This window comes from Anopheles marshallii, chromosome 3, assembly GCF_943734725.1.
Source record: "Anopheles marshallii chromosome 3, idAnoMarsDA_429_01, whole genome shotgun sequence".
Lineage (NCBI taxonomy): Eukaryota > Metazoa > Arthropoda > Insecta > Diptera > Culicidae > Anopheles > Anopheles marshallii.
This window is the reverse complement of record NC_071327.1, coordinates 52,935,736-52,956,764: the sequence shown is the minus strand read 5'-3', so window position 1 is coordinate 52,956,764 and position 21,029 is coordinate 52,935,736. Positions and strand designations below refer to the sequence as shown.

Genomic DNA, 21,029 nt, shown 5'->3' with positions numbered 1-21,029 from the left:
TTTTTTTCATATTATGAAATCATGTCCATTATCCTTTTTCATCATTCCGACCACTCACAACAAAAAAAAATGAATATTTTTGGCAGGTTTCCAGCAGCTCATCATCAAATCGGTCTGAAACCCAAATGAGGAAATGATTGAAATGGTTCACATATTGATATTTCGACATTTCAAAGACTCCATACACTTTATTGACAGCTGTCAACAATTGTATTGATTAGGGTTTTTTGATATCTGATATCTGAATGATGAGTTTATTTGTCGCTAGTTGCTTATTGATTATTTTGGCGTTATATACCCTCAAATAACGGAAACTAGCACATATTAGATAGTTTTCTTTTAGCGCCGGATCGGACCAAAATCCCATCCGGACCAATCCCCGGAACAATCGTAGGCAGGACTGACTATCTAGATACGAGTAAATAAAGTGACAGAAAGCCAGAAATGACAGGACTCTTGAGGTTGTTCATTGATTGGATGGTTCTTTTAAGCCTTCCTCCTGGTGGGCTTTTGTGCCTATGACTCCTCATATGACTGCAAGGAGTGTACATAGTACATGCACGTCGGTTTTGCTTAAAAATGTGAAAAAAACCGTTGAAAATGTGTCTTTTTGTGTTCGTATCAAACTTTCTAAACTAATAGAATTTTCTATAAACTAATTATTTAGTATATTAAATCGAACTGAAAAAATAGAGTATAGAAATTAATAAAAAAGGAGCTTGAAAATTTGTATTTGAAATTAAATTAAAAAACAGAACAAACATTTACCAAAACAAAAAAAACCAAATGAATTATACCGAAATCATCAAATAAAGGAATATCATTGTGATGTGATAAATTGTCAGAAATATTTATAGATATATCAACGATTTGGATTCGACAATAATAAAAAAAAAAAAATTGAATATAATAACAAGCATTGTGATCAAATCACTGATGAGCTACGTAAAACAAGTAGTTCGCATCGTGATTCCTTTGTACGTAAAATGCATAATAAAGCCAAACGCCAACTTACCGATTGACTGACTTGATTTAAATAAATAGAACATCATCACCTGCGGCTATTGAGCGAAACTGCTCGAAAGCAATGCCCCCCCCCCCCCCCCCCCCCCTCACGGGCACGCGGGCACCAACAAGCACAGCAGATAAACAAACAAAAGCTAACGAGTGAATGGATTTATCTCGCGCGAGATGCATTCGCGGGCAGCACCACCTTGCAAGGAAACTGATCACACCTTCGACGGCGTGTGTGTGCGAAGATTGCGTTCATTGCGTCAATCTCCATCGTGCTTTTGCGGTTCGAGCGAACAGATAAATTGGAATCATTGAATACGATTAGCAGCGAAAACCTACGTCACGGAGCGCAGTTTCCCGTGTGTGCCTGTCCTGAGGTTATTAAATTAGTAAATAGATTGAAATAAGAAAACCTAGCGATTCTAGCAAGGTGCACAATAAATTCGCTTTCCATTCGCGATATGAAATTCAAACCAGTTTAGATGTGATTTCATCGTTCCGAACGAACAATTCATCTCCGAGCCAGAGCGGCCAGAGCGAGGCAGATCGAGGATATAAAAATCAATCGTAAACAACGATTGATTTCAAATCGATTTTGATATCGTTAGAATCCGAGGCAGTAAAATACTCGCAAACCCCGAAAAAAAACCCCCGCAGAGGTTCATAAAAATACCGTGTCTGTTTGCAATGTGTGTACATGCTTTTTCTTCCATTTTTCACCCAATCTCAAGGTTCGCCGGATATAGTCTCTTCCTTGGAAGTCGGTTTAAAATGGAGTTCTCGTTTGACCCTAATTATTTGCTCGTTGGTAGGAAATTGAGATGAATCTGGAGCGTGTTTCCCGTGTTCCCCAATTCCCTGCTAGTTGTTGGGAGGAAAAACGGCAACGGGATGATTACAATTGCTTCTCACTTTCTTTAATCTCCTGTTGGCCATTGATTCAATCTGCCCGTGGCATTGGCTTCAAGTCGAATTTTTGGATAAACATTAGTTGAGCGTCAGCTATGTGGAACCACTCTGCTTTGGTTTCATTCCCTGGAAAACAGGTTGCAAGAAATACAAAAAAAAAGATCAGTTCCGTGTTTTTTACCGGAGCCATTTCATTTGTAGCACAGCGCGCCCGGGACGATCGAGTCGGAATCGAAACTCCAAAATAGACAACCGTGACTATCTAAACAAACGCTTCGAAATCGGGAGGAAGCTTCGTTTGCCTGCCGATGTGTGTAGTGGCGTGCAATACCTACACAGCAACCGTACTTGCACACATTGTACTGTGGTTTGCTAATGCTTCGACCTGGTTCGTACAAGGAATAATAAACATTTTTACCCACACAGTGCCAGCGTGCAGCGTGCGGAACAACGTCGTGACATCATGGCGAGTTGGTGGAGATTTCTGTCCGTTCAGTGAGGACGGCTCCGGGAAGGAGGAAAATGCGCTAGGAGACCGAGGGTTGGTGAGTAATTGGACATGATTGTGCTAATAAATCAAGCTAGCAAAAGGTATTGGAGGAGGATGGAAGAGTTGCGAGATGGTTGTTGGAAGTTTTTATAATCAACTGCAATCGGAAAAGGAGAAGGAGAGTTTGCTATAAAGGGAAAAACATGTGAATTACCGTGATTTTTTTATGAGAATCTCTTAGAAAATTAAACATAAATGATGTTGTAAAATAAAATTGAATGCATGTCAATAATAAGATAGTCACAACACCGAATTATTAATTGTTTAGTTATTATAAAAATCAGTTCGAATATTTAACAAGAATAAAAATTAAAACTAAATAAATAAATAATCAAATGATAACACATCATTTGAATTATTCGCAACACGTATAACATTTATCGCTCCATCAAACCCGGAACGAACAAACCAGATTTCATATGACCTACATCCGGCCGGACCGGGCACGGAAGTGACCGGTGTACGAGCAGATAGGGCAAGAAAAAAATCAATAACCGATTTTCCCATCACCAGAACCAAGGCAAGAGAACGGAATCGGCAAACATTCTGTTGCGCTCCACTCCATTCATACATGCACACACCAACGACCCGTCCAAATGGAGACGCATGGTCACGGTTTCACTGACGGTTAAGTAGTGTGGCGCGTAGTTTATAAACATTGTGCACAAACGAACAAGTTACAAGTGGCCGGGCGATGGGGTTGTTTTTTGGATGTTTTGGATGAAAGGGAACCCCATACCGAGTGGAGTGATCCGTTTCGACTAGCTGTTTAACATCTTTTGCCGCCGGGCAGGAGATCTTGCCCGTTAAAACCGGGGATCGTGTGTGTGCTGAAAGTTCAGTAAACGATCAATTGAACATCAATTACGTCCAATTGAGTGCGTCGGTACGTTTGGCACAGCCCGGGCTTCAATTGATCGTTCGTTTTTTGGGATGCAACCGTGTATTGAAAATGTTTCTAGTGAACCTAGATATGAACAGTAATTGATACGAATGCAACAAAAACCTTGAAAATAAAAGTACAAAAATTAGAAACAGTGCTTTTATAAAGCAAATTATCAAGAGCTTATTTAGCAGTAAAAACTTATTAAAAAAGGATAAAAGCTACACTACAATGTGCTGAGAATCTTCCTTTACATTTGCCATTCCTTCCGCATAGCAGCCACTAGACAACAGTAGTCAGTTTCATGCTAGTTTCATGATATGCCTTTACTACCATCACGAACACAATGTATTCGGAAAATAGGGAGCCAACGTGGGTTGGAAAAAGTGTTCGAACAACCACCGCACTGTACGGTCCTCGATGTGTTTCACAACCATTTGCCTATGCCTAATTGGCATTTCCGTATGGTTTCCGTGCTTATTCCCTGCACGTTACGTTCAGTTTTTATCCCTGCTTCCGTCCATTATTTCACCGTACAGAGCGACTACCACTGGCAACCTTGTGATGGTGCGGTGTGAGCATTGGTTGTTGCAACGAGTTATGTTGTGAAGTGCAGATTATCTAACGGTAGAAAAAAAATATATACACCAACACACTCTATTGTGTGTATTATACGCGTCGGACACGCTTTTACAGGGATGTTCTCGTTTGTCAGCATAAACCATAGTTCTGAAGCACTGCTCCGTTGGAATGATACTACTCGGACCAATAGTGGAGTAAAAATAGACTAAAGTTTCTGGCACGGTAGCTGCTCAAGAGTGGTTGCATTCCCCGGCAGCTTGCATGGTCCAGCTGTCAAGTGCAAGATAACACACGTACGCCGCTCCTTTGTACTGCAGCGAGCAGTGACTAGGTTATAGGTAGTTTCCCAGCAACATCCAAAGATACACGGGAAATGGACGAATCGATTTAAGCTTCATTCGGGAAGTAGAGCTGTGGAGCTTTATAGAACCCGTTTCAACAACTAATTCTCCCATACCTCGGATAGAGAAAATCCAACACCAGCAGGAACTAGCCTTGCGTTACCTAATCGCCAACAACCACCCGGTTTGATTGAGCAATTTCTCACCTTTCGAGGTATGGAAATGGAAAGAGCTCACGCTTCACGCACAGGCCGTCAGGTTCGAAAACCGAGCAACGTACACAAGCACGTTCGCTCCGAAAGCAGACTACAAATGTGATCATTAGAGGACAGCTTCTCGTGCGGCTTTACCCGATACCAAGTTCCCTGTCACCGGGCAGACGGCATCAAACTTCAACCCGGGGTCGTCTAACAGCAGGAAGTCACACATCAGAAGCTTCACCGCACACCAGTGACCGGTACCGGATCTCGAATCACGGTTACGTGACCACAGCCAGCCATTCGAAATCGTTGACCAGAGCAACAAGGCACCATCGGAGCAGGAAAAGAATACGACTCCACCGGGAAAAGCGTTGACTGACTGACGGGTGACTGCCGGTACTACTCCTCTGCGCTGGGATCCACACACCAGACCCTTCGTAAAGCTTTACGGTTATTACTGTGGGGAGGGTGGAGCTTTGTTTTGTGGGGGAGGTGTTCAGCTATCATTTTGCTCGCACAAATGCGTTGTTATCACGTTTCTATTAGGCAGTGAATATGAACCTTCCGAGCCGGGGGTTGCTTTATTGTGGACCAGCACATCGGCATACCATTACATGCGGTTGGCATCAACTCCCACCAAAAGGGGGAAACACATGTATATTTCACATTCAAACTGTAAGCCAACACCTTGCGGGATGGATTTGAGCGCCAGCGAGAGAGTGAGAGGGCTAAAAAAGGGGCTGAAGGAAGCGAATCGATCGAATTTTTACGCGTGGCCCTTTAAAGGCCGCTAGTGCGCGTGAATAACAATTAGGTACGACGGTTCGAGATAAATAATACAGTATCAAATTTTGCCGCTAAGCACTTGAAATAAAAAAGTCATCATCTTGAAGCTTTTAAGGTAAGAGATTACAGTAATATTATTACTTTAATAGTGAAAGTAGGCACTCAAAAGATGAAGTCTGATCGATGTACGGACATTCTTCACGGCCATTTGCATGAAATATTGAATAAATGAGTCTGATTTAATACTTATCAAATTAAAGACTATATTTATTGTCCTACTCATGCAGGATTCTATTTCAACTATCGTCTACCCAAAACCCAATATAATTTAACTGGCGCGATCTTCTGTTGCATTTCCAGAATACATGTACAAATATTTCAACCATTTCTGGGGCAATTAAAAAACATTTCATTAAAATATTGAAGATGAAAACTTCGGGGACCATCTTCTTTAAGCCGAACCAGATCATGGCATACGCTGAAGACATAGCCATCCTTGGTATCTACGTAGTGGATGCTTACCAAACGATTGATTAGACGCGGAATTCTTCGGGTTAGAGATCAACAAGGCAAACCCCCAGTTGATTGTAGGATGGGACCACTAGCGGCCATGTCAACAAATCCTAACCTACGCAGGGATAACGTACAGGGGACAGGTCAGCTCCGACATCAACATTGATGTTGAGATACGTGTTAGGGTGCTGGCTGCCAGCCGAGCCTATATAGAGCTTGTATAGTTCCAGTACTCACATACGTCTCTGAGACATGGACTTTGTGTAAAACTGACGAACCCTCTTAGCCACATTCGAGAGGAAGGAATATTGTCCTCGTATGTGTGAAAGGACAATGGAGGAGTCGCTACATTGACGGGCTCACTGTCGTTCAGCGTATTAGACTTGCTAGGCATCGTGGGCTGGTCGTCGTCATGAGAATGACACCGGACGTCTCAGCGCGTAAAGACCTTTGAGGTCGTCCACATGGACAGAGGAGGTCTCTGCTATAATCTACACTGAGGATGTTTTGCGCCTGCCGATTAGAAATAACCCATAACACGTTAGATAAGATTTATGGCTTTTTTCGCAGAATGAGTGAGTAAATCCTAACCATCAAACCTTTTACAAATACTACCCACGCGTTTTAAACATACAGAAGCTTCCCCCACCAGACACGCAAAGCTTTTCTTTTGCATTTGTTCTTGGGCAATGAAAACAAACATGAAAGCTTGCAGAAAATTTCCCAACATGGAATTCTCCTACGGCCCAACGGATCCGTTGGCATTCTCTTTGAAGCTTCTAGCATGCGAACAACGTAAGAGGAAAGCAAATTTGCATTTTCCATTACGTGCCGAACATATTTTTCTCCATCGGATCCAAAGGATCTTTCCCCATCTACAGCATGCACGCACACAGAACCGCGCTCATTTCCTTCCAGAAACATTCTTCTTCAATCTGTTTTAGATCTGTTTGCTAAAGTTCCGTTTACGCCTGTTCGTTTGAACTTTTCCTATAAAAATCTGCACCACAACGGGGCGTTTCCTTTCGGTGCAAAAGTTCACCCCAAACGGCCCCACGTGGCAATGGTAATGATGATGATGATGATTATGCTTTTCCTTTCGCGCTTGTTCGGGAGAAAGAATGCTGCAGTGCCCTAGCTCATGCTAGCTCGAAAATACATTTCGTTGTCCATATGAAGACAATATTTTCATTCCCAAGCGTACTGTGCAATGGTTCTTCTTTAATTGTACGCTAAACAATCATTGTTAAAAAGTATTTATTCTTCACCCAAAGGTGCGTCGTCAGCATGATTTATGCACTCTTGTAAATAAAAACATAATCTTCAACAGCTTCCGCGTATTTTTACTGTGGGCACTTTAATGGCTCCTAGTTATAAGGCTCACTGGGGGCAAAAGATAGCACAAACACGGCACGATAAAACATGTCTACGATTTTACTATCTGTCAACAACCGGCAGACACGCAACACAATGCTGGAATTTATGAGCCGCACCGTAATCAGGCATCCATTCGTTTCCCAGCCGGAAGATAGCGCAAATGGCGGAAGATAGGCACATAAGATAGATCCCAATAAGGCACCGCAACGCAACACAATCTTTCATGCTTTCATCGGCCATAATAAATTTATCGACAACATTCATGCCCAGTTCCACCCCATTACTGTGCGGAAGGTTCATCGCGTTGAAGGCAATATGATTAATTTACCACCCAGCGAAGGTGACACCGGTTGAACAGTTTACAACATTTTAATCCCACCGGGACAGTCACCATTAATTATTTCCAGCAGGCCTAGCAGCACACTTTGTTTGTTTTGCCAACTTTCCGCTAGTTGTGCAAATCATTTAGCCGTATTGCCACCGTTTGTCTAGCGAACATGTCCATTGTCTGACCGAGTTTTCCATGGGTTTTTTTCAGTTCTTGACCCTGTTTTTGCTGTCGTCCAATTACAAATTTATAACGATTAACGTGTTCGTGCTGTTTGTCGCGCATTTTACAATTGCCACTGGGAAAGCGGGGATGGAACGGATGATCCTGTGCGGAAGCTTTTATTTTGCCGCATTGATATTGGCTTGAAAGTTATTACACTTAAATAGTTAAGGTTTTAGAAATTTATAGTATGACAACAAAACTAAAACTAAACTAACATAAAAATCAATTTGGAAAAACTTTGGAAGAAAATACGTGAGAACGAGATCCGAACCTTTACTGGACCATTCAAAGGTTTTTGAAAGATCACTTACGTCAAGAATTGTGGTTACTTGAACTAATCAGTTAATGACTTGATCAGTTCATGACTGAAACAATTATCCACTCAAAAATCTTACGATATAGTTACACAGTTATTCAACTTTTTTAACAAACAAAAATAGCTACGTCCTTTTAAATCCAATTTAGTCGTACGAGATAGCACCTCATCATGAATTGTAACAACATTTCTCGGGTTTTTTAATCCTTTCTCGGAAATCTTTAGATGCACTTTCGGCTACCCAACAAAATTTCACTACAATAAAGAGAATCCTCAAAACGTTTGAGAAACAGCTTGGGAAGATAAAGAGATATATTTGGTCTGACCAGAATGCTATTGGAAGAAGCGCTATAATAATGATTGATAATCACGAGATGTGAGTGACACCGGTCGAGCCGTTTAAAAACCATCTTTTAAACGTTCTGCCAAAACAAAATATAAAAAGAAATGGTGAGTCGAATGGCACCCCCATCCAATAAACAATTGACAGACGAAGGAACTTAACGTTGGGAGGTTTCTAGCATTTTAGCTTCGGGACAAAAAGGCAAAGACTTTAAGGCAGTTGTATTGCCTGATATTTGCTAAAGTAGCTCAGCATGAGTAGAAATGCTGTTTAACTTCTATTTCACGCCTTACGGTCCATTTTCCAACAGTTTTTTCGATTTTGTTTTTCGTGGCTAATAAGTTCTTACCGTACTCTTCTCATCTTACAACCAGCACTCTCAAGCCAATTGGCGCTTCAAGAAGTAATACCACTCGAATTGCTGCTTATCGGCGAGCAAATAAACAAATAAACCGATCCAACCCCCTTTACGCCTACGCAACCTGGGACAGACAACGGCGTTAGATTCTCCAGGTTCCAGATCGAACGCCACAAAAAAACCCACCTTCCCCCCCGGTACAAAACGCATGGGAAGTAAATTGAATTTTGAAAATGGAGGCGGTTTGGACAAATTTCCCGCACCACTCGCCCAGGATGGGCGAAAAGAAGGTGTTACGATCGGGTATCCGGTACCCTAAGGGGGGGAAGAGGGGGGCGCAATTTATGAGCGAAAAAGTTCAATTTCCTTTTGCCCACTCGTTCCCATCAGGCAATCGTTTGTGTGTCTGTGTGGGGGATTTTTTTTTTGTTAATTTCGATGCAACACCGTGAACCCGACCCGGAATGATACTCGAAGCCGCCGGGTGGATTTCTTTTCGTGTGCGCCCCCAGAAGTTCTATCGAACACCGGATCTGGCATAACCTTTGAACATGCTCCGCAGCTACTACTGTTTCATCTGCTTGGTGAATCGAAACAAAACATAAACAAACAATCGACCACGTGAACATCGCGCTTTGTGCCGCAAACCTGTCGACGGTGCGCCGCAGATGTTTGCCAACCGTTGCCACGAACTTTCGTCTTTGAACCACGCGTCGGAGGGTTAAAGGGTGGGAAACATTGGAGCAACATATCTTTTCATGTGCGCTTGCTACAGGTTATCAGTGCGGTTGGGTCGTTTTTCAAGATGCAAAATCAACTTTGCTACAGGTTGCTGGTGTCGTTTGAAGAAGACAAAAGGGGAACGATATGAAAGAAAACCCACCGGGTGTATTTGCTATTGTTTCCACACATTCTCCTAACCATGTGGTGGGCAGCTCGTTTTACATGTGTGTGTTTTAATATTACCCTCTGTTCCATCTGCCAGCGAAACAGAAAGCGATATTATACCTACATGAAATACAAACACAAAACAAGCTTCTCAAGCGTTTAACGCAAAATATTGAGACAAATGTAGCGCAAGAGGCATCGGCATGGGCGTAATAAATCAGGGATCCGCACACAGTCATACGAAAAGGGATCCGTTGATAGAAAACAATCCCAAAAACTGCGGACAACATACCCCAAAACGAATTTGTGACTGAAACTTGTGACTTTCAACTCGTTGAAAATAAACACCATATCGGACCAAACAAAACAAGGCAATAGAATTTAAATCCCGGGACCTGGGCGTCCACAAAATTTTGTCCAAGACGTCATTGCAATCATTCCAAAGATCTGCAATATTTTCCAAAAGCTCGTCGATTTTCACGTTGTTTTTTTAATAGAGGGATGTTCATATCTGAATCAGAATAATTTTTCAGTGCTTTAGATTACACTTGGTCATTTTGTATATTACGTAGCTGCTGCAGCTCAAACAGTTCCTTGTCCGAAAAAAGAAACTCTTGACCAGCGTGTTAAAATAGGAAAATTTAGGCTCGAAATAACAACTATCATGATGTCAACACCATGCAAGTCCTAAGTGTATGAATATATGTAATTAAAAGTAACATCAATATCAATACAACATAAGTACATAGCACATACATATTTAATGCTGAAAATTTATATTACAACTTATTGGACACCCTGTATACATCAAACTGCCTGTATCAGTTCGTAATATGCAGAGGATGCAAATATGTCCTTCCAAAGTTAAGCCTGCAACATTCCTGGAAGTGCTCTTTTCAACAATATATACTTGACTTTCGCTCCAACATCGTCTTGTTTGAAACTGGTACAATATAGGAGGTATTCGAAATCCTGGAATTTTTTAGTCAATTTCTTCTTTCCTCTAATCCCATCACATCTTATCATTAATTACTATGATGACTGTATGTGAACAGAGAAATTACTATTAATCAACTTATTTTGGCTTCGATTTATGCGCTCAAACTTTGTTAAACCCAAAGGCCTTCATTACCGCATCACGAGGAAGCAAGCTCAATAAGCTTTGAGACCGACCAATCAATTGGCGAGGAAAATATAATCTGACATATCTGGTGTTGACATTAATTCACAAGAAATACAACAATTCCTGGTAGCGTGGTGGTGAGATCGTGCTAAATAAAATTAACTAGCAGCGAGAAAAACTTTGCCGACCCCTGCTTTAAAGGGCAACTCATTATACAAAGTAATTTTCTAACCAAAGTAAGTTGCATCAATTTAAATAAAATAATGAAAATACCAACGAAACCTAGGTAGATCCATAACTTGCCAGAAGCCAAAGCTCGTCTCGTGGTTAGTAAAAACGTTGCAGAGCTCAGCCTAAAGAAGAGCAGTACTGTAATTCCAAAACGTTTAAATTATTCATACACCGCAAGAACAGTGCTAGAATAAGTCTGAAAAACAGCAGATGTCTACTGTGCTATGCTGTTTAATTATGCATTTTAATTACTTTCCATGGTGGATCGAATGAAGACAAACACTTGCACAAAATTGCAGCTGTCTTCTTACAACAATCCCAAGCATAAATGAGATAAACACATCCGAGTCCGAAATTGGAAAAGGTGTATTTATCTTATTTGTAAATCAATTTAAAATTAGCACTAGAAATGGTAAATAATTATAGAAATGAAATTAATTGTTTTCCATACATTTGAATAAAACTCTGCATTAGATTAACAGCAGCATGAATTCGAAGAAGTCCAACGAGAACAACAAAGTATCGTGCCATCCCGTAGTAAATCACCCGAATTATATTATTCAAGAAATACAATACATATTTTTATACACCACCTGTTGAGGTCTTTTAAAACTCCACACGGTCTTGTAAAAACGGAAAATTCTTAACTATAAAAATATACTCTTCCTGCCTCCTGTGAGAATCGAACTCACGACCGCTGGTTTACAAGACCAGCGCTCTGCCAACTGAGCTAAAGAGGCTCTGATAAACGGAAGGCTCTTCACAGCCAACTGATTCGACTCACCTTCATACAGCTTTCCAGCAACAGCTGTTCAATCTTGGGAGCCTCCAGTAAAATCGCTCCGATTGTGCTTTTTTAGATCATCATCACCGGGTGCTCTATTTATCTAGCACATTTTAGCGCTCTATAACACGCACACAGAAGCACTTATAAATGGTGGTGTCCCAGCGTGGACTAAAGTCGTTATTCTAAAAAAACTTGAAATTTAGCTCTGTATTTTCGTGTTATTGCGTCTGGTGAACGGTAGACGCATACGAAACCTGCCCAACCGAGACCGATTACCGAAAAGTATACGTGCTGCTAGAATTCCCCTACGTCCGTCTATCATCTATTGAGGACGATGAACAACGGCGCTAACGAGATGCGAGGCCACCGTAGGGTCACTGGCCAAATGGTGCCACAAAAAACAAAACGAATCACCCGAACAATTCCCGAGCCAGGCAACGAAATGAAGAACTTGTTAGTGGCAAACTATCGCACGCACGCACATAAATTCAACCTAGTCGTACTGGGTCACTTCTGCAACAAACATTCCTTTCGACTCAAAATCTACCTTTTGCAGCGAAAGTAAAGCAACACACGGTGGTAAAAATTAATCTTGTGCGAAAAATATCTGCACATGGACCGTTCCTCTACTGGCCGACCAACCGACTGATGAGACGCACATCGACGCCGGGGACGCAAACGAGGACAATCTTTCGTCACACACATCCACTTAAACGCATTTGAGACGGTCCAACACAACTGCACGGAAAGAAAGGAGTGCATTCTTCGGTGGAGAAAGTGTGCGATGGTTACATGTGTTTTTTTCCGCCACAAAGACTTATTCCTATTTTTAATTAAAAAGCTGTTGAAATCATTACACAGACAATAATGGCAGGTTGAAGTAAGTGACCCGAATTTTCGGCAACAGTTGAGAGATTGTTGGGTATGCCTTTTATTTCAAAACAAAACCGATGCAACTTCACTTTTCCAATGCAAGATTAACGCAAAGAAAATTAATTATTGTTGGGTATAGCATTTGAAATGAATAATTTGTATTCAATGTGATAATCAAATTGGATTATCGAAGCAAGAAGATAAGAATAATATTAAAAAATACTTAATATGTAGAGTGCGTGCCTTACCATTCCGATTATTGCTGATTCAAAATGCATATTTAATTTGTATACTAATCTTATAAAACGAAGCAGTTCAACAAATCAACTCCCTTAGTTAAATCTTGATCGGGTTAATGAATTTATTTTCGCGATGGTCATTTGTTTTTGCCATTGTTTTAAAATTGGCCGATGGAGAGGAATAGTATTTGTCTCATACACGCCCCGTTCGTTTGCCGATCATCCTGCACCGTCAGAATGACATTGACCTACAAATGTGGAAACAACTTCCAATGTGGACAACACCTTCCGAACATCTTCGGTTGAGGGAGGGATTAATTAATTATGTTTGATATTTGATTACATTTTTCCCTTGGCATCAGTAACTTCAAAGATTCTTCGGATGGGATGGCTCGAAGGATCCTTCCATGCGCTTCGTGAAAAGTGCTTCAATGCACAATTCCAAAATATTTGCCAACGCCACAATTTTGATAATGGCCAATGTGTTCTCTAAGCAAATTCTGAACATTCAATATCAAAGTCAAAGTTTCTTCAATGTTTCGACATTGACACCGAGAGCCAAAAACGGGTGGTTCCAAGAAGCCAAATGCTCGTTATATGAATATATGGTTAAAAAAGGAAGGTTAGAAGGTTGATAAGTTGTTTACCTCTGTTTTATTTCATGAGTTTTGCCGGTACAGCACTAATTGCTAAGAATTGGACAAGTTTAGATATGATAATTACACAATAGAAATTATTCTTGCCAATCTTTAACGCATTGGTGTAACAAAGCAAAGCTTCTAGCTGAACGAACAACTGTAAGAGCATCAAAATAAATAATAACCGAAATTGACACGACAAATCATTTCCGTTCTTGGCAACGATTTGTGGAAATCCTTGGCTATGGGAAGCCTTTTTGCCGTACAATGAACCTAGTTGTGTTTATGACCATCCTCCGCACAAGGTCACCCTCACGGAAACCCCAAGCACCACCCAGGGCAACGGGCCAGTGGGTGTAAAAGTTAATCAAACCCAACGATGATCGGCCCGCCCGAGGAAGCGCATCAGCAAAATAGGATATCGATCCGAACGCCAAGTCTCAGTTCTGGACCACATCCAGCTTCAACAAGGATATGCTTGGGTAGGGTAAATTTATGGATTTTTAGTTCTTTCGTTGTTTTTTTTTTTGCTGTGCAGTAGAACAAGAATGGATCGGATCGGAGCGAGAGATTTAAAAGAAAATAAACAACACGTTTAACCCCGTCGTCATCATTTTCACCGGATGAAGGGTCCAGTGTACTAGCGAGTGCATTTTCCTTGTCTTGTTCTTTGGCTGATAGATTTGAGGAGATTTGTCATGGCCGTGGGATAAAGGATCCTTTTTTTCTACTTAAAAGACATTTTCCGGTTAGGGTTTTTGGATATAAACTATCTTTTCAAGGCTTTCCATTTGATCATTAGGTGGGAGAGCTGGCTCAGGTTGTTGATATTTCTCGTTTAGTTTGGAGAACACCCAAACATCCAGAGCCCCACAGTTAAGGAGATCAATCAAACAGTTTGATTGAATCATCTCTAACAAAATATAAGATATCAAGGGTCCACTTCAACGCAACTCCTCAATTAGCTACGCTTTGCCACGCTTACCAATTGCCAATCGGCAGAAGCGCCACTTGAAACCACTTTTGGGCGAAGGTCATGACACATTAAAAGACACGTATTAAGTAGCTCGATAGCACTTACACCACTCTTGTTCTATCCGTGCGATAATGCGATGATAAACCTTGAACGTGCCTGCACAGACAGATGCAGCCGGATCGAAATTCCCAACCAAGCCCAAGGTTAATAATGCTGACCACACACGCTAAATTACACCCATTGCATTGCACTCCGTTTTGGACAACAGTTTGCCAATAAAATGCAGAACATTACCGAGCGGTGCTTTGGTGAAATGGTAAACAAATAGTGACTAATGCTGGGTACGCAGAAGGTTGAACATTAAATCGCAAAACATACAGCATGACCATATAACCAGCTGAGTCGTTTGCTTGGTGGTATGACTGTTGCCTCGGTTTACTACACGTGGCGGAAGGAGCTCTTATCAATGTAGTTTGTTTTTATGATGTTTTTTTTTTACGTTGTCTTCTTCGCTGCAACTGGCACTTTGCGTAGGTTTTTATTGGTCAACCGATGTTCGCGTATGTGCTACACAAACGAACTCACCAACACGCACAACACGACGGTCGTTGCTGTGAAGCATTTATTGGGATTTTTTCAGATCGGCAATGAAAACCATATCGAACCTATGTTTTCCTAACAGCCAAGAGGAATTGTTGCTGATGGTTGATGCCAAATGCACACAGCAATGGGTGCGTTGTGTTATCACCTCAATACCAGGGATGAGTTTGCTGTACCAACACCACTATTCCGAGCGACCGCTGGGATCGATTTGCAACTCGCCGTTTAACAACAAACAACGAACCATCTAACCACACTGATAATGATTGCAATTACGGCCCCAAACAGCATCACGCGGACGCCATTTGTTTGGTGGATCGATGGGCAAAACTCACCGTCGGCCTCGGTGTTCAACGCGGTGTAACGAATCGCAATACGTAATACCCTTTTCTCACCTTCGATCAACATGGATTCTACTTGGTTGGAGAACAACCGATCGTCAATGTTGAATATTAGAGACATCAGCTTATGCCTCAAACTATTTCTAACGCAGCTTTGCCGTGCGAAAATGTAAAGTTTTGATTAGTGTAAAAAACTAATCTCAAACAAAATGTTTGTATAATTTTATGTATTTCTCTTTTATATTTTATGTATTCTTGTATCCCTTTATCTTGCAGGGATCTGGTCTTCCCAAAGGTGTAACTAAGCGGGTTAGTGTACTCAAAAAATTTACATGAAAACCTTACCTAATATATCTTTGTGTTGTCTTTTTCACGGTAATTTATGATCGAAATACTGATACGTCGTTCCAAAATAAGAAATCGATTTGCGAAGTAGTGTCGGAACGGTCCGAGCGCGATGGCAAACGGAAACATTTTGAACTCTGGTTCGATTTGTATAGATAATTTTTTCAATGTTGGCGAACATTTTACCGCAATTATGGTGCGTTTAATCTGATTTTTGTTTTATAAAAACCAACTTTTCATTTTTCAACATATTAACAAAAATCCTATGTAGTAGTGACGTGCACAATAATTCAAAACAAATGAATAATTTTAATCTGACTAGAAAGTGGGTTAATTCAAAACTCCAAGAAAGGTTTTTATAAACACTATTGTACTTTAAATCATTCACAGTGAATTAAATCAGTCAATAACAACTTTGATTTAACTTACGATTTAACGGTGATCATCAACTCATGATTTAAAACATGATTTAACTTTCAACACATAAATTAACAAATGAGTGAGTTAACTGATGATTCAATTCTTCAAAGTAATCATCAAAACACGATCTAAATCATGATTTAATCCATCCATGAGTTATTTAACACATGAATGCGTTACTGTGGGATTGATTTTTTCGCTGTGGCCAACACACTTTATCACCAATACACCCTCCTTTGTCCCTCCCGCTCGTTTATGAGTGAGCTAAAGAGATATATCTTTATTGTGACTCATTGACGTAGATTAAATCCATCAAATGAGTTTGATTTCCATTTATTAAGATAGAACTACTATCTACTATACTAGTATCTATTATGACAATAAAACTTATTGGAGATAAAAAAAGATTTACGTTCTATTTAAACAATGTAATCTCATCCTTGGCGAACATTAGCCAATCAACAGGTTGGCTTCAGAGAAGCCAACTGATGTAGCAGCCGAATGAGTTGCCGAATGTAGACCACAACTTGCAGAATAAATATAATTATTCTTTTTTTCATACATTCATTGTGTTTCAAAACATCTTTTTCTGGGAAAATCATCTTTTTTTCTGGCCGGTAGAGTATACTACCTCCTTATTTTTTTTACAATTTATAAACATGTAGTATTGTAAATCATGTTCATCATGATTTCTAACTAATCGAACCCTTAGCGAAGTACCCTTTTACATGGAGTAAGCGTTAGAAAATATTAAAAAAAAGAACGAACTCACGGTAATTCTCACGGAAATTAAACAAAGCACTTCTATCGTGAATCTATTAATGATTCCTTTACATTCTCAGGCTGTTAGTGTCTAAACAACTCAAAAATGTGTAACGTACACCGTTCTTTAAAAAACGCTCAAGTACACCTTTATAGTATTTTCCATTAATATTAAGATGTTGATAGCAAAACTTTTTTTGGGAAGAAAGGTATGATTTGTGACTAGTGTAAAGAAGAGCAATATGTGATGTAAAGCTTTGTAAAGCGCAAGTCTTTGTAATACCCTAAAAAGCTTTAAATGAGGAGCCCTGTTGAAAGGAGTTTTCCAAACTCCCCTCGCTACTGATGATGTAACATTGCACATGGCATTTCTACATACCTGCTAACAGCACAGCTGTAAAGAACCACTGAGCCGTACTCGGGATGTGTGCTCTGGTGCTTAAAATTTCTAAAGTAAATGCATTAAATTAGAAAGAGAAGTACCCCAGTGGCAATATCTAAACTCCACTGAAGCTGATGTTACTCGTCGCATTCTCGTCGTGAAGCGGCATCGAGCATGACGTACGCAACCGAGACGTCGCACGCGTAAAGTGGTTTTTACCGTTTTTGAGCGAGGAGAAAGAACTGTAGCGGGCGCGGGGTGGCACAAGGCAGGAACAGTTTGCGGTCGTGATGGAAGGTAAAAAAAAACAGGGTGGCAAAGACACACGCTAATGAATGGATAAACAAACTCCGCGGCCTGGAGATCGATGGATTTAGCCGTGTGAGATGAGATGAGAAACTTTACACCAGCCGATGAGATGAGCCACAGTTGATGCTCACTCGCACGCTTTACACGATAACGGAAGCATCAACCCCCGGAGGCGTTACACGTTAAGCATGCGGTGGCTGCTGCGGTGGTGGGGACTCCACCGGTAGAACAAAACAACACACGCAAAAAAACAGTACGCACACACGCGCGAACACCTTTCACAACAGCACGGCTTGCAGCCATTCGTGTGTGCGTGCACACACAGCTACGCACACTTTCGTTTGAGACCTTCGATTCCGACAAGATTCCGAGATTCCTCCGATTCCAAGCGACACTTGGACTGGAAATTGGTCGATGGAAGGCAACGGATAAAGGGTGAGAAAAAGCTGTCGGAGTATGAAGGGGGTCGTCACCCAGTAGCACACCTTTTAGTTCTCACTCACTCTGGCTCGGTTGCTAGTGACGGCTCACTTCTGGTCGCGTTTCATTCTTTCACCAAATGGGAACGGGATCCAACCGCGCACACAGATGATGGGGAGCCCCCAGAAATTCCAACTGCTCCAGGCCGAACTTGAACCGTAATTGTGGGGTTCACACTCCCGAAAATGAAATATTTCTGCTGGTTTCCGTTCACTTCACCATTGGGTGAACAAATATTACTCCGAAAGAACATGGGGATTGCTACGATCGTACTCCGGCCCTAGCAACGCAGTAACACGTATGCACCGCACACCTGTAACACACGCCACAGCGCGCCGTGCACTGCAAAGAAATAGAACCCAAAAAAAAACACGCCACCAAAACCACTTCTGCCGTGCACAATCACATTCTGCTACACCTGGGGCCTGTACATTTTGCCATCTACGTATGCGTACACGGATGCACTTTTTTGGAGGTAGGAAACACAGCCTTGATGGAGCCCGTTTTTGTTTCCATCCCCACAGCTTCAAAAATACCACATTTACATGTTTTTCTCTACAAACTGGTCACCATCAGCTGTATTTGTGGATTCAAACATGGAGCACTGTTTCACTTGGTAGGAATCTTAAAGCCGTAGCTGGAATAAGCGCAACCACCCTTGCCGTGGGGGATGTAACCTTTTTCCCGCTTACTTAAATCCCCCCACTTCCCAATACATACACAACGATACTATTATCAAAAACACACACGTACGCACTAAAACTTACATTTATTAAGTTTAGACAATTTTTACTCGCTCTTACGCGACACATTCACTCATTGCTGGATTAGCAACATTTGAAGTAGCTTAGAACATAGAAATGAAACAGCCGACGACACACACGCGAACGGGCACGTCCGCGCGCTACGAGAGACGAGAGACAAAAAACAAACAGGTTGAGAAGAGCCAGTACGAAATCACGTTTGCCAGGGGCTAACAATAATGAACAATAAGATTGACAGCTCTCCGACGGTATGCGTACACGTGTGAGGTTGTGTTTGTGAGATGGAAGCGGTAAACTTTGCAGGGTTGTGTACCGTGTGTACGCCAAGATGAATCAACCGTTACCTTGTGTGGTTTTTGGAATACGGTAAGTAACGTGTAAAGTATACTACGATTTATTGTACACTGTTTTCAATTGTACACATCATGGAAATTGAAATGATAGTAAAGAACGACAAACTTGTACGAATTCGTACTGTGATTATGTGTGATAATGGATGAAATGTCAATTCTATTCTATCCTGGACACAATTTACTGCACTATGGTCGTGAATGGTAATGTTTTGTTTGAATTTTTGTTTCGTCGTACATTGCATTGTACATACAAAACGTAAACATTCTAAAGAACAATGTCATAAAGTTCTTGAAAAATTTACATTTTCTTTATGGAGTTCTTTACCATATTTGCAATATTTGTTGATGACTTCCGAAACCCGAATAGACGGTTGCTGACATCAGGGTTAGGGGAAAATGTCCAGAATTGCCTTGCAAGTTTCCATTGTTCGCTGTTGTCATCAAGGCAGTTGTTGTTTTTATTGGTGGCATGAATTTTCCCGCGATGTTCAGCTGATGGTGAATCATGTTTATTTTTTTTAACCCCACGAGTATTATTATTGCATGCACTGTGTCGTTCGGTTTTATAAAAAAATAGTCGCCTTGTAACAATTGGCAATCCAATGAAGCCTATCTTGAACAACAACACCAATGAACGCAAACTCGAATATTTCGCCCATAGATATGCGATAGGTGGGTATTTTTTAACGTTAGGTTGTACAGGAAATATGATTTGGATGTTGTCGTGCATAAAATATGGGTTGTTGAGCAGCGTTTATTGCTTACATTCTCCAGACGGTACGATAATCGTTATAGCATATTTGCGTTTATGCAAAAGAAAACCTTCCTCAAACATTAAGTCCACTGTTTATAATGAACGAATATTTGTGTTAAAAAAAATATAATCAACATCACAATAAATATGCTGTTGTTCAGGCAGGATTTCGTAAAGCGCTAAGTTAATACCGAATGACTTTGCTTTAGATTTTATTTGCAGGCCGACACCATACAACGATAAATTTTTATTGGATTCAAATTCAAAAGGGAGATGATCTGAAATTGGCAGGGTCGCATGTACTAGCTGACCATATAATTGTAGTTTATGGGAATTGAATTGCCTTGCGTTCTCTTTTAAAAGCTTTCGTAGCTCTAAATTTGCGCTTTCCCATTTTTCAAGCGCCTCGTTCAACTTTTTTGGCGTGCAGTTGATTCGGCAAGAATCGAAATTTTTTTCCAAACAACTTTTTTTCTGGAGTCAATAAGGTTTCCTGTTTCGTCAAATGACATAAAGGATTGTTTTGTATGAAATGCATAATGTTTTCATGAATAGGTGCAAAGTTGTAGTAATCATTTAGTTTGAAAACTTCCACAGCAGTATCCTGATCAACGATTTGACGTATTAGAAAATCACTCAGCGGTTTCGTAAAATCAGTGAGCAGATAGCGCTGCATACTGTCGTAAATATCACGAATGTTTTCGTTATTGATATCCACCTCCGCACCGTAAATGAGACGCAGCAGCATCAAACACACTTCTGGATCAGTGATGGGCAAAACCACTTCTTTCTGTTGTGCCTCAACGAAGCTACCCGAAAACTCGGAAGCCGTCACCAGACAAAATTTGTGAGCGTTTGTGAAACAAAATTTGTGACTGCGGCAGCCGCGTATAACTTGTGTGCCACCTCGACGGTGCTCGGTTGTCAAATCTCCTCGCCTGGCTTTCAAACAGGCGCTCCGCGGAAAAGCAGTTTTGTTCAAGACGAAACAGCCGACGCGGAATGCGTATGACAGTCTGCCGGGGCAGATTTGAAAAAT

The 21,029-nt window shown here is 41.0% G+C and overlaps 1 non-coding gene across 1 annotated transcript; it reads right to left on the bottom strand.

Annotated features, from left to right (window-relative positions):
• Positions 1–11,634: 11,634 nt before the first annotated feature.
• Positions 11,635–11,707, bottom strand: Trnat-ugu (transfer RNA threonine (anticodon UGU)). The gene has a single exon. It is a non-coding gene; the product is annotated as a tRNA-Thr (tRNA).
• Between the last annotated feature and the right edge of the window lie 9,322 nt (positions 11,708–21,029).